Below are 12,500 nucleotides of genomic sequence, written 5' to 3'. Positions count from 1 at the left end.
TGTAGCAAGGAGTAACTATTACTATATAAAGCTTAATCTATGAAGCCGTTTTGAATACGCTGAAGTTGTTTAGAGTTCACATGCACACACACAAACACACACACACACACACACACACACACACACACACACACACACACACACACACACACACACACACACACACACACACACACACACACACACACACACACACACACACACACACACACACACACACACACACACACACACACACACACACACACACACACACACACACACACACACACACACACACACACAAGCACACACACACAGGCACAAACACACACACACACACACACACACACACACACACACACACACACACACACACACACACACACACACACACACACACACACACACACACACACACACATACGGAACACACGCGCGCGCACACACACACGCACGCTCATACATACACACACACACGCACACACAGACACACACACATACGTACGCACACACACACACACACACACACACACACACACACACACACACACACACACACACACACACACACACACACACACACACACACACACACACACCCATGGTCATTTGTATTATTGGGGGAAATCTAGTTGATTCAATTACAATGCAGGATGGTGGCCTGAACACTGCTTAACACTATATTTATAAAAGAAAGACCATTATGATTATAGGTAGTACCTATGTATATATAATTGTCAACTCTTCTATTTTGTCATCTCTAAATATAAATGTCTTATGTATTTTGACTTTTACTTTGAAAATGCAGCTATTTTTTGTCGGTATTCATGAATAGATGTTGGTGTTCATCGTTTCTAGCAATAACAACAGTGTAGTCTGCGTATAGCAGACAATATGAATGAAAATACGTCGTAATGTCACTGATTCTATCACTTCTTCGGAATCTTTAAAGTCATTCAAATATAGGGTAAACAGCAATGGAGAAAGAATTCTCCCTTGCTTCACATCAATATTAATGGGAAAATTAACCTAGTCTGACACGTGATTTGGCATTATTGTATAGATTTCACACTACCCTCAAGATTATACCATTCACATTATTATTTGATCATTTATCCATAAGTAAGTCCTGGGGTATTGGCTGCTTGTTATTGTGGCAAAGTAGCATGCAGTTGATACTTTAGGGTCTATATGGGGCGCCCCTACGGACCAGAGCCACACATCATTTTGTCTATGATAGAGGAAAACTCTGTTCATAGAAAAATTATGACACTTTTATACTACGACCGTCCCTCCGTTATGCTGTCCCCCAACCCCTTGTTGCTGTCCTGCACCATTTCTCTGAGTATTCTTTTTCTGTGATGGGGGAATTCCCTGTGGTGGGGGAAAAGAATACTGCCACCATGTATTCCCACTTGGATCGTAAGAGGCGAGAAGAAAGGGACGGGGATTGGGACTAGGCATCCTTCTCCTTGTAGCCCCACAGGGGACATTCCTAAACAAAAAAGAGAAGGCATAAGAGAGTCTGGAAGTTCTCGGACCAGCACCCTAAGGTTTGGGTCTTTTAATGGGCGTGGATGTGGTACAGATGAGAGTAAAAGGGAAGAGATAGGTAGTATGTTTGTGAGAAGAAAGATGGATGTGTTGGCTTTGAGTGAAACTAAGTTGAAAGGGAAGCGTGAATGTAAGTTTGGGGCGGGGGAGGGAAGGGGTGGCTATTCTAGTAAGTGAAGAGATAGGTAAACGGGTAGTAGAGTGGAAGGAGGTTTCCTCAAGGATAATGTGGATGAAGGTGAAACTGGGGAAGGAGATGTGGGTCTTTGTAAGTGCATATGGGCCTGGCAGTGAGAAGAGTGTAGAAGAAAGGGAGGCCTTTTGGATAGATTTAAATGAGTGCATAGAGGATTTAGGAAGAAATGTCAATGTAATAGTACTGGGAGACCTTAATGCTAGGGTAGGAAATGGTCCAATCGATGAAGTGGTTGGGAAATGTGGAGTTCCAGGAAAGAATCGTAGTGGAGAGTTGATGGTGGAAATGTGTCTAGAAAGAGAGTTGATGATAGCAAATACAGTGTTTCGGAAGAAAGTCAAGCATAAGTACACATGGGAGAAGGTGGTGGAGGGAAGGGTGGTAGATAGAGCGCTAATGGACTATGTAGTGGTAAATAGGAAGAGTTAAGGATGTACATGTGCTAAGGGGAGAGGGTGGGGGAATATCAGATCCTTTTTTGGTGGAAGGTAAGTTGAGAGTGGAGGATAGATGGAGAAAGAGGAAAGGGACAAAAGGTAGGGAGGTTCTTAGAGTGAACTCTTTGAATGAAAAGGAAAAGTAATAGGAGTACGGAAAGAAGCTGAAGGAGGAGTGGGAGGGAGTAAAGGATAGAGTAGAGCTAGGTGTAGAGGAGGATTGGGGATGGTTCAAGGAAGGAGTCATAAAGTGTGCAAGGAGGGTGTGTGGAACAAGAAGGACAGGGGGAAATAGAAGAAAGGGTAGTGAATGGTGGGACGAGGGAACAAAGAAGGTTGTAGAAGAGAAGAAGCGAGCTTTCACAGATTGGTTACAAATTAGGACGAGGGAGTCATATGAGAGGTACAAAGAAAAGAAAAGAGAAGTAAAACAAAATGTTAAGGAGGCAAAGAGGAGAGCAGATGTGAAATGGGGTAAGAGTATGACAGAAAATTTTGAAAGTAATAAAAAGATGTTTTGGAAAGAAATTAAGAGAGGAAGAGGAGGCGAATCAAGTAGAGAAGAAAAGGTAAAAGGTGCAGATGGAGAGATTACAAAGGCGATTACAAAGCCGGAGCATGCCGACAGGAGACCTTTTCATCCATATCTAGGTCGGATGCGAAAAAAAATCATATTAATAATAAAATGATAAATAAAAACTATGATAATGTAAATAACAAATAAAATACATAAATAAATGCATAGGTATATTTAAATAATAAACAAACAGGTAAATAGTAAATAATAATAAATTGACATATAACTAATAATAAATGAAAATCAGACAGACAAATGATAACAAAACAAAAACAAATAATATAAGATAAATTATAATCATTACAGCATCTTACTTAGGTATATATCTAAATGATTCTTAAAGCTTCGAACTGAACTACATTGCACTACCTGTGCAGGAAGTTTATTCCATTCATTAACTACACGGTTGGCAAAGTTGTTTCTACCTACTTCCAAATTGAATCTATTTCCGGACAGTTTGAGACCATTGTTTCTTGTCTGATTCTCATTCAATGTAAAAATTTTGTCACTTTTGATGTTGTCAATTCCCTTTAGAATTTTAAAGACCTGTATCAAGTCACCTCTGAGTCTACGCTTTTTTAGGGAAAACAGATTCATATGCTTTAGTCGATTTTCGTATGATTTATTTTTGATATTTGGAATCAGTTTTGTGGCTCGCCGTTGTACTTTTTCCAGTCTGTCAATGTCTTTAATGAGATTCGGTGACCATACGGAAACAGCATATTCCAAATGTGGACGAGATGATAATGGAAGAGAAGGCAGTAAGGGGAAGATGGGCAGAATATTTTAGGGAGTTGCTAAATGTGAAGGAGGATAGGGAGGGAAAGATAGCTGCAGTGGGAAATGCGAAGAAAATGAGAGTGATGAGTGAGGAGAATGGAGGAGAAATAAGGAAGGATGAGGTGAATGCAGTTGTTAAGATGGTGAAAGTAGGTAAGGCACCTGGTCTGGATGGATGCCATGCAGAATGTCTGAAAAAGGGAGGTACAGTGATGGTGGACTGGCTGGTGAGGTTATTTAATGTTTGCTGGAGAGAGGGTAGAGTGCCGGAGGACTGGAGGAGTGCCTGTATAGTACATCTTTACAAGGGAAAAGGGGACAAGTGTGAATGTAGTAGTTTCAGAGGGATTAGCTTGTTAAGTGTAGTTGGGAAGGCTTATGGGAGGATCTTGATTGAGAGGATTAGGAGAGGAACAGAAGGAGTAATTGGTGAGGAACAGTGTGGATTTAGGACGAGTAGAGGTTGTGTAGATCAGATCTTTGTGGTAAGACAGATATGTGAGAAAGCTATAGGAAAGGGGAAGGATGTTTTTTGGGCTTTTATGGATCTGGAAAAGGCTTATGATAGGGTAGACAGAAAGGCACTGTGGGAGGTTATGCAGATATACGGGATAGGAGGAAAGCTTCTGGGAGCTGTCAACAGTTTTTATGAGAGTAGTAGAGCTTGTGTCAGGATTGGAAATGGAGAGAATGAGTGGTTCGAGGTAAAGGTGGGACCTCGTCAAGGATGCGTTATGTCGCCCTGACTGTTCAACTTATACATGGATGGGGTGGTGCGAGAGGTAAATGCAAGGGTAGTGGGTCAGGGATTGGAGATGGTTAAAGAAAATGGAGAAAAGTGGGAGGTGAGCCAGCTGTTGTTTGCCGACGACACTGCACTTGTGGCAGGATCGGAGGAGGGATTGAGGAAGTTGGTGACAGAGTTTGGGAGAGTATATGATAGAAGAAAGCTGAAGATAAATGTGGGTAAAAGTAAGGTGATGAGATGTAGAAGGGTTGAAAGTGGTAGTAGACTGGAAGTGAGCATTAAGGGAGAGCGACTGGAGGAAGTGGATAGTTTTAGATACTTGGGTGCAAATGTGGCAGGAAAAGGTGGAGTGAAGGTGGAGGTAGAATGTAGATTAAGAGAAGCGAGTAAATGCCTTGGTGGATTAAAGAGTGTAATGAGGAATAGACATTTGGGAATGGATGCTAAGAGGAGACTGTATGAAGGAGTGATTGTGCCAACAGCACTGTATGGGGCAGAAACATGGAACATAAGAGAAGAAGAGAGGAGTTTGAATGTGTTTGAGATGAGGTGTCTGAGAAGTATGATGGGGGTTACTAGGCTAGATAGAGTGAGAAATGAGGAGGTGAGGAGGAGAACAGGGGTGGAATAGGAGCTGGGAGATGAGGTAGTATGTGTGAGCAAAATTTGACGTAGCCCGAAGGGATTTCTCCCCGTCCTCTCCTTTTATGTATGGGGGGACGGAGAGGGGGTGGGTCGCGAAGTGCCATAAGAAATATGTATTCATGAATGGATATAAAGAGAAGAATATGTGAGGGAGAAATTGTGCCTGAGACACAATGAGACAGAGAATTGGAATGTAAGGGAGTCAGATATAAGGAACTCAAATGTGTTTGAGATGAAGAGTTTGAGAAGTTGGACAGGTCTTTTGAGGATGGAAAGAATGAGAAATGAAGGAGGGAGGAGGAGAGCAGGGGTGGAAAAATACTAGGATGGTTTGGGGACATAGAAACAATAAGTGAAACAGACTAGCAAAAATAGTGTGGAAGGCAGAGGTGGATAGAGTGAACTTGAGGGGAAGCCCGGGAATGAGACAGATGGAAAAAGTGAAGGTGACGTAGGGTAAAAGGGAGATGTCTGTTGAGCATGGAAAGAAGGAAAGAAGAGATAGGCGAGAGTGGAGAATGGTTGTAAATGGACGATAAAATGACGCGGCATGAAGGGATGTCCCTTCACATTCTCTATTCAAGCGTGATGGGACGGGGAAAAAGAGTCGCCATGTAAATAAAGCAGTGGGGGTAAACCATATTCAGCTGCCGGGCCCAGCTGCAGATGTGCTGTCTTGCTGCATTATTTCTCACTCAATCAAGGGGGCAATTGGATGGACATACATCCACAAGGAAGCAAATGGATGTTGAATGGGTGTAAGATAGGTACACGCCCTGACTGGTTGCTTTCCTTATAAAGGAGAAGCCTTTTGGTATATAAATAAATAGATAGAAAAATATTTCTTGTAATCAGCCTTCTATTATAGTACACCAGGTCACACTATGAATCTGGTACTTCTGTAATTCAACATATGTGATTCTATAACAAAATACATCAGTGAGATAAATTTATAAGTATATCTGATATATTCCCGCTGGACAATAAAACGCTAAGCAGTAGTATCGTAACTACGATTGTCTTAAGTTTCAATCACCTGATATATATGTGACGTTTTTTCTGTCGCATAGACAAGAACTGTTCTGAGATGGTAGGAATCACAAGATAAAGTTGAATGTCAGAGATGAAGCAAATAAAGGCACAAAATATCCAATGATATTATCTCTATTTTGACATTCCTACCACTGATAACACACAGTTCATCAACACACTAAGATGCAATTGGCTTACAATAATACTTGATATATTCCTTCTGAAAAATGAAGATGCAATGCAATAGTAACAAAAATTATATATGATTTAAATTCTAATATCCAATATAGATAAGGGCGTTTTTTCACATAGATGAGGACTGTGGTCACTACCGAGATGGTACGAATCACAAAATCAGAATCTTGATCTTGAGGAATTTCAAAGATTACAACTATTCAGTGACATTGATAACGAAAACTTATGTCAAGTTGAAATTAAGGGAATATAGAGCCTTTTATTTATCTACCCAATTCTACTAGTTCCTCGCACTCCTACCCTTTTCTAGTTTATGCCAGGAGGCTTTTGATATTAGGATAAGCAGAAAAAGTGACTGTCAACAGTAATCATTCTGAAATGAACTCTATCCACGCAATTTCAGCATCCCAGTTCACCCGTTCCTCCAGAGTTCAGTCTGGCTCCCTTCTGGCTCCAGCAGATCTTTTGTACGCCGAGGCCAAGTAACGTCCCTCTCCTTCCCCTTCCATATTGTCCTGAGTCCTCTAAACTGTCCCCAATGCTTCATAAAACGCGTATAAACAATATTAGATCCACTTCGGACACTTTATTCTATGGCATTGCAATTTGCCTCTCCCTCACCTCCCCCCACCCTCTCTGCCGTTGTGTTTGTATTATTGGTTGTTGCTTTGAGAACGGAATCGCGACCTCACTCACACGAATATGTTTGTGCACGTGTGTGTGTGTGTGTGTGTGTGTGTGTGTGTGTGTGTGTGTGTGTGTGTGTGTGTGTGTGTGTGTGTGTGTGTGTGTGTGTGTGTGTGTGTGTGTGTGTGTGTGTGTGTGTGTGTGTGTGTGTGTGTGTGTGTGTGTGTGTGTGTGTGTGTGTGTGTGTGTGTGTGTGTGTGTGTGTGTGTGTGTGTGTGTGTGTGTGTGTGTGTGTGTGTGTGTGTGTGTGTGTGTGTGCGCGCGCGCTTGCCTGTGTCAAAAGTTTACCTCTATCTTAATATCGATCTTTACCTCTCTAAGCATATATCTATCTATTCATCTATCTTTCCATCTATCTATCTATTAACCTATCTATCTATCTATCTGTCTATCTATCTATCTATCTATCTATCTATCTATCTATCTATCTATCTATCTATCTATCTATCTATCTATCTATCTATCTATCTATCTATCTATCTATCTATCTATCTATCTATCTATCTATCTATCTATCTATCTATCTATCTATCTATCTATATATCTACCTATCGATTCATCAATTTGAATATTTCTCAACCAGGCAATAACCTTTTTTCTTTCTGCCTATTTGCTCTCCCATCCATTCTTTTGTTTCTGCCTGCCTTAATATCTATAAAATTATTTACAATTCTTTCTATATATTTCTTTTGCCAATCATACGCTTTTTACCGGAACTACTATGTGTGTCTCTATTGGTATTTGTATTCTGAATTTTTGTGTTAGTGACCAATTCAAATTCAGTGATAATATAATTTTCATGTATATATGACTGTAACTGTTTCACTTCCTCTTCCTCTTCCTCTTCATCTTCCTCCTCCTCCTCCTCTTCCTCTTCCTCTTCCTCTTCCTCTTCCTCTTCATCTTTCTCTTTATCTTCTTTCAACTCTTCCTCTTTCTCTCTTCATCTTCATCTACATCTTTCTTCAACTCTTCCTCTTCCACTTCCTCAACAATTTCCTTTTCCTTCTCGTCTTCCTAATCCTCTCCCACTTCCTCTTACATTTCCACAATCTCTTCCTCTTCCTTCTCCTCTTCTTCTTCCTTTTCCTCTTCTTCCTATTCCACTTCCTCTTCCTTTTTCTCTTTTATTTTCTCTTCCTTTTCCTCTTCCTCTTCCTCTTCCTCTTCCTCTTCCTCTTCCTCTTCTTCCTCTTCCTCTTCCTCTCCCTCTCCCTCTCCCTCTCCCTCTTCCTCTTCCTCTTCCTCTTCCTCTTCCTCTTCCTCTTCCTCTTCCTCTTCCTCTTCCTCTTCTTCCTCTTCCTCTTCCTCTTCCTCTTCCTCTTCCTCTTCCTTTTCCTCTTCCTCTTCCCCTTCTCTTCCTCTTCCTCTTCCTCTTCCTCTTCCTCTTCCTCTTCCCCTTCCTTTTCCTCTTCCTCTTCCCCTTCCTTTTCCTCTTCCTCTTCCTCTTCCTCTTCCTCTTCCTCTTCCTCTTCCTCTTCCTCTTCCTCTTCATTTTCCTCTTCCTCTTCCTCTTCCTCTTCCTCTTCCTCTTCCTCTTCCTCTTCCTCTTCCTCTTCCTCTTCCTCTTCCTCTTCCTCTTCCTCTTCCTTTACCTCTTCCTCTTTCTCTTCTTTTTAACCCTCCTCGTCCACCTCCTTTTCGTCATCCTCTTCATCTTTATTTCCTCCTCTTCTTCTTCCTTTTCCTCCACTTCCTCTTTGTCTACATATGCTTCTCTTTCTCTTCGCATCCTTCCCTTTTTACACCCCTGTTGCTGGTCTCCGTTCCCCTCCTCTCCTTCCTCTTCCTACTTCCCCTGGACCCTCTAAAGTCATTTGCTCGTGAGATCTCGCCCATATCGAGTATTGAAACTACCATTTCTTGTCAATATATTGTTCCTGAATATATATTCGAGGCCTCTGCTCGTAAAAAATATCTGTGTACTAGGGATTATTTGTTTTTCTTTTGTTATGCTCTATGCACCGGCCTGCGGGGGTTTGTATGACTTTGTGTGTGTGTGTGTGTGGTGTGTGTGTGTGTGTGTGTGTGTGTGTGTGTGTGTGTGTGTGTGTGTGTGTGTGTGTGTGTGTGTGTGTGTGTGTGTGTGTGTGTGTGTGTGTGTGTGTGTGTGTGTGTGTGTGTGTGTGTGTGTGTGTGTGTGATTGTATGTGTGTGTATGTGTGTGTGTGTGTGTGTGTGTGTGTGTGTGTGTGTGTGTGTGTGTGTGTGTGTGTGTGTGTGTGTGTTCGTGTGTGTGTGTTTGTGTGTGTGTGTGTGTGTGTGTGTGTGTGTGTGTGTGTGTGTGTGTGTGTGTGTGTGTGTGTGTGTGTGTGTGTGTGTGTGTGTGTGTGTGTGTGTGTGTGTGTGTGTGTGTGTGTGTGTGTGTGTGTGTGTGTGTGTGTGTGTGTGTGTGTGTGTGTGTGTGTGTGTGTGTGTGTGTGTGTGTGTGTGTGTGTGTGTGTGCGCGTGTGTGTCTGTCTATGTGTGTTTGTGCATTTTTGTGTATGTGTGTGTGTCTTTTGGGACACTTTTCATGTTCAGACACGAAACTCAACAGAGACATGGTTACATCTACATTAATGCATAACAAATTAGATAATACAGTACATAGACGAATTACTCATTCAAAACACACTTATATGCATGCATAAACAGCATATTCTCGTGAATATGCACCCACTTTTTAGCGCACAAAATAATATATGAGTAAAAACTATATCCATTCATACTTTTTAGACTTAGAGATAATTGCTACATTATATTTAAATCGTTCCTTTGCCATAGAAAGAGACCCACGGATTTGAACGACATAAGCGACTAAGTGGCAGGTCATGATAAGGTGGAGATATTTCGCAAGGCACCGTAGGTCTCAATCGAGCTACTAAGGGATTGAAATGTGTATATTCGCGCGCAGTCTGACTAACAAAGAAAACTGCCACCCGGTACGGAAGTGGTTCAACAAATACAAGTAACTTGTATAGCAACACACATATCCACCCGGACTCCATATACCTCGAGACAATTGCACTGAATCGATTCATTTAAGTTTAGCTTCACAAGTTGCTGATCAGAGTTGGGTCGTTGGCGTCTGCGGGTGGAGGAAGCCTTACTCGAAGGAGAAGCCTCACTCACAGCGACGTTCTCTTCCCCGGAATGCCACTGCGCTTGGAGAGTCTGGCTCCGGCTGGTTTGGGTTTGGCCGGGCTTCCCGGATCCGGAGACTGGTATAAGGTAGTCTGATGAAATAAGTGTAAATCCGGATATGATTAGTTTGTCTGATTACTTATTCATCTCATATATTAGGTAATTCATTTGAATTCAAAGGTACAATTGGATTTTTTTTCCTCTATCAAATTCATTCATTTTGTTCATATCATACTACTCTATTAATTATGTTTTTCCTATTTAATTATATTTTATTCTATGTTATTCTTTTTTATCTATTTCATTTGATTTTGTTTTATTTTAACTTATTCTGTATTACTTCATTTTTTTTCATATATCTCCTTTATCAATTTTACTCATTTTGTTGATATCATCCTACTCTATTAATTATGTTTTTACTATTTAATTATGTTTTATTCTATGTTATTCTTTATAACTTATTTGATTTAATTTAGTTTTATTTTAACGTATTCTGTACTACTTAATTTGTTTCATATTTTACTTTATTTTTACTTATGAATAGTTTTCTTTATTTCTGTTATGGGAGGATCTTGATTGAGAGGATTAGGAGAGGAAGAGAGGGAGTAGTTGGTGACGAACAGTGTGGATTTAGGACGGGTAGAGGTTGTGTAGATCAGATTTTTGTGGTAAGACAGATATGTGAGAAAGCTATAGGAAAGGGGAAGAATGTTTTTTGGGCTTTTATGGATCTGGAAAAGGCTTACGACAGGGTAGACAGAAAGGCACTGTGGGAGGTTTTGCGGATTTATGGCATAGGAGGAAAGCTTCTAGGAGCTGTCAACAGTTTTTATGAGGGTAGTAGAGCTTGTGTCAGGATTAGAAATGGAGAGAGTGTGTGGTTCGAGGTAAAGGTGGGACTTCGTCAAGGATGCGTTATGTCGCCCTGGCTGTTCAACTTATACATAGATGGGGTAGTGCGAGAGGTAAATGCAAGGGTAGTGGGTCAGGGATTGGAGATGGTTAAAGAAAATGGAGAAAAGTGGGAGGTGAGCCAGCTGTTGTTTGCGGACGACACTGCGCTTGTGGCAGGATCGGAGGAGGGATTGAGGAAGTTGGTGACAGAGTTTGGGAGAGTATGTGATAGAAGAAAGCTGAAGATAAATGTGAGTAAAAGTAAGGTGATGAGATGTACAAGGGGTGAAAATGGCAGTAGACTGGAAGTGAGCATTAAGGGAGAGCGACTGGAGGAAGTAGATAATTTTAGATACTTGGGTACAAATGTGGCAGAAAAAGGTGGAGTGAAGGTGGAGGTAGAATGTAGATTGAGAGAAGCGAATAGATGCCTTGGTAGATTAAAAAGTGTAATGAGGAATAGACATTTGGGATTGGTTGCTAAGAGGAGACTGTATGAAGGAGTGATTGTGCCAACAGCACTGTATGGGGCAGAAACATGGAACATAAGAGAGGAAGAGAGAAAGAGTTTGAATGTGTTTGAGATGAGGTGTCTGAGAAGTATGATGGGGGTTACTAGGCTAGATAGAGTGAGAAATGAGGAGGTGAGGAGGAGAACAGGGGTAGAAAGGGAGTTGGGAGATAGGGTTGATGAAAGAGTATTAGGATGGTTTGGACACATGGAAAGAATGAGTGAAGAAAGACTAGTAAAAGAGGTACGGAAGGCAGATGTGGAGGGAGTGAACATGAGGGGACGTCCTAGGATGAGGTGGATGGATGGGGTGAGGGGGGCTTTGGGGAAGAGGGGAATGTCTGTTGAGGAAGGACAGGAGAGGACAGAAGACAGGGGTGAATGGAGAATGGTTGTATATGGATGTTATTGTGATGCATGAGGTGGAATGGGTGGGGGGTGAGGTAGTATGTGTGAGCAAAATTTGACGCAGCCCGAAGGGATTTCTTCCCGTCTTATCCTTTTATGTATGGGGGGACGGAGAGGGGGGTCGCCGATTTAATGAAGCGGCCTTGCTGTGGATGTGCTGTGTCTTGGGACACTTCCTGTGACCCAGGGCAGTGGACAAGGTGCAGGGATGACTCGTCATCCAGGAGGTGCTAAGATAAGAGGGAGGGTGGAGAGGTGTGGAGTGTATTCAGGGATGGAATGGGTGGGAATGATTTTATGCCTTTTCCTTTTTGGCTACCTTCCTTGTAAGGGGGAAAAAGCCTTGGTATATGTATGTATGTATGATACTACCCATATTTATGTTCTCCTATACTTCTGTTTATTCATTTATTCATTTATTTGTGTCTATTTATCAAGTATTATATATTGACTTCTCTTGATAAATCTAACCTTCGAGTTCACTTCATTACGCAAATGAAATTATAAGTATCATTTTGTCAGTCGTACAGTCACTTTCTTGTCCAATAATAAGCCCTAGGCATTGGGTGGATTCAAATAATCTGATCAATAATCTAATTGACTAATTCGATTGAAATATTTAAAAATTTACCACCTGGCAAAAGTTTCTGGGCAAAAGATGAAAGATTTTAGAAAGCCATTATAACGCACCTCTGACAATTAAAAAGCTTAACCATATTTCCATGTAA

The sequence above is a fragment of the Oratosquilla oratoria genome, chromosome 8 (assembly GCF_046742065.1).
Source record: "Oratosquilla oratoria isolate Oo_2021 chromosome 8, ASM4674206v1, whole genome shotgun sequence".
Classification (NCBI taxonomy): Eukaryota; Metazoa; Arthropoda; class Malacostraca; order Stomatopoda; family Squillidae; genus Oratosquilla; species Oratosquilla oratoria.
Note: the sequence above shows the minus strand (reverse complement) of the source record.